Source organism: Meleagris gallopavo, chromosome 25 (assembly GCF_000146605.3).
Source record: "Meleagris gallopavo isolate NT-WF06-2002-E0010 breed Aviagen turkey brand Nicholas breeding stock chromosome 25, Turkey_5.1, whole genome shotgun sequence".
Taxonomy (NCBI): domain Eukaryota; kingdom Metazoa; phylum Chordata; class Aves; order Galliformes; family Phasianidae; genus Meleagris; species Meleagris gallopavo.
The window spans coordinates 4,525,701-4,532,157 of NC_015035.2; positions in this window are offsets into that span (position 1 = coordinate 4,525,701).

A 6,457-nucleotide genomic window follows, 5' to 3' on the forward strand; every position below is an offset into this window, starting at 1 on the left:
TTATGGCACAGCACAGAACCACGGCCTTCAGCAAAGCCCATTTTCCTAAGCCAATGCCAAAGCAATTCCAATGAGGACCAAAAAAGGCCAAACACATCCATGCCATAATACCGACTCGTACTGAAACTTTTCTTCTCTCCCAGCATGAGCATAATATTCAAAATGACCAAGCAATTTGATAGCATCTACTTCTGTTTGAGCATTATGGGCTTCTTAGATTGCTTGAATCAGAAAAAAAAAAAAAAGAAAAAGAAAAGCCCACCAACCAACAGCAACTTTAACTAAACGGAATGCATTTCCAAAGCTGCAACTGAACAGCTTAACAAAGCACAGACTTTTCTATCTGCATTCAAAGAGTTGTCCCACTTCTGCTCCAAAAAGTCCCAAGTTATTCTGAGCACATACTGGAAAAGGAATGCAGTCAGAACGCCAAGAAACTTCTGGCTTCAATGCTCTTGAGGCAAGGGATTCTGCTTTGTAAGTGCTTGCCCAAGAGGCCCGTTCCCATCTTCCTGCATTGGATGCAGCAGGAGCTGCTGCTCAGACCTCCATGCTGCGTCACTGGGAGCAGCACCGTGCTGCCAAGGCAATGCATTGCTTCTTGGGACACGCATGGACTTCTCCTGCAGGGAGATGGGCTGCCCAATTTCTCTGCAAGAGCTGCTTCAGAGCCATTTTCTCCACTGGAAGTTCAAGCAAACAGACTAAAAAATAATAATAATAAAAGATCGGTCTTGAATTCAGCAATCCGTATCTCAGATTTAACTAAGAAAATACTATGCTGGGAAGATGACATGAGAAAAGCAGCACGATGCATGCCCATGGCCCCAAAGAGCAGATAACAATCGCTCCTGCATGTTTCATGAGCAGTGAGCTCATCCAAAAAATAAGCAAATAATCCCATACGGAGCAGTGTTTTTAAAGGAAACTGTTTATGGGGGACTAACAAAGTGATCCAAGCGAAAAACACACAGCAGCTCAAAGCCCAGGGGTGGAAACGCAGAGAGGAGCGGTCCAGCGTTCCCCACGTAATACAGAGAACAGCCCAGCAGTATCAGCCTCAATCCTTCCAGCTCAGCTCCAGCCTTTATCTCACCAAGCTGGATAAACAGAATTCCGTGCTGCTTGCAGGGCAAGGCTTGCAGATAAGATGTGCAGGAGGAGGGGTGGGCGGGCACCATCTGGGGCAGAGCAGTAGGACAGCACAAGTGATCCCCATATGAGCTGTATCGATGAGCACAACCCCTCTCTTCAACCTTTATATGGGAACTTAAAGCTTGGTAACACTCCACCTGGTTAATTGTGCTCATACCTGGAACGATCTGCCAATACAGAAGTCTGTGATGATTAATTTGTGGTTTCCATATGATGATCGTCACCCACCCCACCCAGGGGAAAAGCAACCTTAGCACCGCTGGCTCTTGGTGAGCTGCGTAATCTTCACTTGGTTTATCACCAATTTCCACATCAGCCAACATCCACGTAAACCCCAGGAGCATTTCAAAATGAATGAATGAACAAACGGAGCTCCCTGCGAGGACCAGAGCTCTGAATATCACACCAGGAACGGAAACGTTTATCAGCCCATCCAAACAGCTCCTCCAGTCACTGCTGTGTCACACATCTGACTCGCACAGCAGTGACCATTTTAGGATGAAGCTGTATTTAGCCTTGTGATGCCACTCCTATCCAAATTATTAGCAGATTTGTCTTGGACAGCTTTGTGCAGCTCTTGCTTATCGCTACCTGATTTTTAGCACAAAGCTTTTGGGAAAAAAAAGCTGTGGGATTTTCAGGATGTATGAAAGTAACTTTGTGATTCAATTGAAATTAATTAAGTGCTTTATGATCTTTGGAGAAAAGACATTATCCCACGTTCATCCTTTGGGAGAATCAGTTCAAAACGTGCATTAAATACTATCCATCACTTTCTTCAGTGGAGAAATCAGCTTGATGTCATGAATACAACAACGTGGGGTTATTATAGATGGCTCACACGTGAGTTTCTCCTGATCTGATGTAGGAAAAATAAGCAAGCTCACCTTTTCCACGCCTTTTCACCAAGGCAATACATTTAACAAAGTGATTCAGCTGTAACAAACCCAGATAAGACAAACGTGTCCAAATCCGCTGAAATTTGCTATGACATATTCTTGCAATATTAAGTAGGAAACTGCCAATTAGGCTGTTGAGTATTCAGTACTATGAGTTTCTCTATAGAAAATCCATCACCGGGGAGTTCCAACGTGTGAAAGCAGCAACACAGCTAAAAACCAACTGCCAGAAAACCAAACCAGAGAGAAAACATCCATAGCCATGGAAGAGAACTGCCTAGCAATGAAAACATTGCTCAAATTCTCAAAACTCACTGAAGCAGAGCTACAGTTCTGATCGGTACCCCCTGCTAACAGGGCACTCAAATGCTCCAGCAAGGAGAAAACATCGTCTCAGGCTGAAATAGGAGTTGGAATCTTGATTCTGGAGCTGCTAAAGCATGAGGGTTTGCAGGAATGCTTGCTTGCTGTTGCTTCTGGTCCCAGTGCCATCCATGAGCGTGTCCCACATCCCTCAGCACCAGGATCCCAGCTCCTCGTTTGCAGAGCAGAGCTTCCTCCTTCAGGACGCTGCCTCATCTCATTAGGATCCAGCACAGTGTGTCACACTAGGGCAGCTAAAACATCACTTTGAAGGATTACAGCAATGTACTTGTGCTTTCTTTCACTTATTTTTAGACAAAACCACGCAAAAACCTATTTCCTTCATTTAAAAATAGCAGCCCTCCAAAGCACAGACCAAAGTCTAGCCAAAATAGTCATTCTTTAACGGAGCCAAAAAGCTCTGAAGCCGATCCAGTAGCACTGACTGATCTCATTAGCTCTTCCCATGAAAATACACAGATATGACTTCACTCCTGGATTACACTCCTATATATAGTTTATACCTAATATGGACATTCAGTGCACAGAACGCAGTCATTTCCTCTCCTCACACAGAGCTCCTTGCCCTTTGTCTGGCCAACAATACGAGGAATCAGCCTGAACTCCTGGAGAACTCACACACAAAGAAGGCTGTAATTAATAGCAGCTTAGCTTATGCTTTTAACTTCTGCATAAACAAACACAGCATTCTAAGCTCTAAAAATCAGACTGTGTTGGACCTGAGCTGGGAAAAAAAAAAATAAGAAATCAAAACAAGCTTAAAGAAATTAACCATTATCTTTTAGAGGAAAAGAACAACATTCCGAGTAAAGAATTTACAGCCCTTGACGTCAAGGTCCTGTTTAAGCTCCTGTGGAGACAAAGTGGTTCTGTTTGGGGGTGTTTTAACTGTTAAGTGTTGGTGCAGAAGAGTGCAGGCCTCGTGTTGTTGCACTGCACAGAATGGTTCGTGTGACAGAAGCCAAAAGGTTTGTGGGAGAAAATGGAGCTCCCAGATCTCTTCCCCTTTTATAAAGCGCACTGAAGTTTGCGCTTGCAACCCCTGAGTGCAAAGTCCACCAGAGCACTGCTTTAGCTGAAAGTCCGATGAACTCCCTGGCTGGGCTCCCAGAGACAACACAGCCCTCAAAATCTGCGAGTTGGTGGTGAAAGACAGCTGCAGACCCACAGCTCTGTGCCCACCCAGAGCCCCTCCGCCACACCAGGCCGTGCCCAGTGCAGCACAGATTACCACACCTCCACACAGCCATTCCTCACCTCCGCCCGCCGCCTCTCAGCCATCAGCTATCTTGACCTCCCAACAGGCCAGCTCTTTTAAGAGGATTCACATTCTCAGTTATTTCCACTCAGTCACAAGCAGCACCTCTCCCTTCAGGCCCACGGGCGCGGAGCTGCATCCCTCACCACGGCACCGGAGCCCACAACACACCCCTGCAGCCATGGCTCCCACCATCAGCAGATCCTGACCAAAAAACACCCCTCCTCTGTGCCATCCTTGGCATCCTTGGAATTATGGCTAGATGTTTTCTAGGCCTGCTTCCCACTGCTTTGCTGTCTGAAGGAGGTAAAAGCTTCCAGTCCAGCACAGGGCATACCCCAATGGCCATGCAGCAGCTCACAGGGATGCATGCACACAGCAAAGCACTCACTGGACAGGCTGAGATGTTCTCAGGTGCTGAAGTTGTTGCATTAAAACCTCCAAATGGTGATCTTGTGCATAAGGAAGAGCCTCACCTAACAGGATTATCAAGAGGCCTGCCCCTGAGAGGAGCACTGCTGGGAAGCGATGCTGTGCCTCCAGCTTTGCTGCTTCCTCCTATTGATGAGCTGTAATTCAGACAAAGCACACTTTGGTGTGCACCCCCTCCTGCCATGAGCTCAGTGTGAACAGGCCTACATCCCACAACACAAAGAGCTCACCTGCCAAATTCCCGTGTGGTTCACAACCGCTGGGAGTTTGTGAAGGATATTTATTAAATGTGAATTCACAGCTGTTTTCTGCAGAGCAAACCGTGTGCCGCACACTGAAACTATCTCGTTTTCAAAACAGGTGCCCAATTTCTCAACGACACCCCATAGAAAGCTGCCAGATACCCAAGGTCTAATTAATTGACGAGTATGCACATGCTGCACGGGTGAAGATGGTATATTCCTTAGCAATCACCTACATCTACTGCATCCCAGTGCCTCCTGCCAGCAGACAGACGACCACAGACTTCCTGTTGGTTGGGTTTTCCTTCTCACACACCTGCTGTCACCTTGCTATTAGCAGCACTGATCCCTCCCTGCCCTCTGGGATGCCAAAGGCCGCACTGCGGGCAGCTCCCATCCCCACCTCCTTTGTACACAGGCTCCGTCCTGTGGTTTCCACAGATGAGTTGTCCTGTTTGACCAAAGCAGTTGGGCACGCTTTTTATTTACAGTGAAAATCCACATTTGATCTCCTAAATTGCAATCGTAACTGGGCTGTGTGCGTTATATTCAGATCATAACGCCTGAGTTTGTGGCAATGTGGTCTTCACTGCTCTGCAATGCCACCAGGGCATATCATCAAGCCTCCCCATTAATAATACATGCACACATACGAGGAAACAAAATGAAATCCGACACATCACTGGGTTCCTCTACCAGCTCTCAGAGGAAAGACTCGAAAAATATCTGCACTTAGTTTTAAAGGGGCCCCATGGAACAGCTCCTCAAGTTAATCATTATGAGCCCAAGGAACACATTATTACCTCCATCCCAGCACCATAACAGAAAGCGTTTCCTTACTTCAGTCCCCCTCTGCACATCCTCCATCACAGCCTATGAAAACACCATTACAACAGACAGCCCAAAGGTGCAGCGGGCATCAAGCAGCCCCATACACCCACGACTAAAGGCTCACTGCGTGCCCACCCCACAGGGTTAACAACGTTCAACCCCCACACCTTAGGCACGAAGCCAAGCAGCTCCCCCTGCTCCACAATTCTGCTCGCCCAGCTTTAACCATTGCCTGCTGCAATCCCCTGCGCTCAGGCCACGCAGTTGCTGCCCTTCTTCAGCTGCAGACATTTGGCACAGATTTCTCCCCTTGGTCACAAAGTCCTTCTGCTGCCCCATCGGAACAGCTGCTGGCTGACAGTGCTGGGGCAGAACTGAGAGCCCACGTGCTGTGCAATGCAGAGAACTTCAAACAAACCCTTTCTAACTCTCGCTCAGGCTGCCAGACTGTTCCCAGAACCAGCAGAAAGCTGTGAAACAAACACAGACGCTGCGCTTCCCATTGATAAAAAGAGATTAAACCAAAAATCTAGCGCTCCTCAAGGAAGACACCATGAGTGTCTTTCATTACGCTGCATGCATTTGCATGGAGGGATGAGCTTGGCAAGACGGACAGCAAACAAAAACCACTGCTGCCATAAGGCTGAACAGCATCGGTGCAGCGTGGGACAGGCAGCAACGCCCAGCAACAACTGCCGGGGCGGCTTTGGGGTGGAGGTGTTCTTCCTTTGCAGGATTTTCCAGGGAAACAACCCTTACCTGAAGAGCACGAAGGCCAACAAATCCAAATGCTTCCTAAGCTGAACCCTGTCCCGAAGGCAGGCAGCTCACAGCACTGCAGAAAGGCTTCCTCCAGGGAGATGGCATGGGCTGGTCCTGCTGAGCACAGCCCTCATACACCCGTGCTGGTAAAGTTTCAGCCAAGGGTGATGGAAACGCTCCCTGCTTTTTCCCTTTCATAGACACCAACATCTTTACTGGTCCAACACCGAGCAGAATCCACGCATTTTTGCTTAAAAAGTGATTCTGCTTTCTTTCACACACGAAACGCCCCTTGCACAGCAAACTCACAGCCCGAAAATGGCAACACCCGACCCGCTGCAAGTCCCGGCGGTGACACGGAACTCGGGGCGGTGACACCGAACGCTTCTCGACAACCGGAGGCGCCGCATCGCCGCGTTACGGCACCGTTCGGAAAATTCAACGCGAGCACCGAGGCGCTTTGTTTCTGGGGCGGCACTATTCAAAGCAGCCCG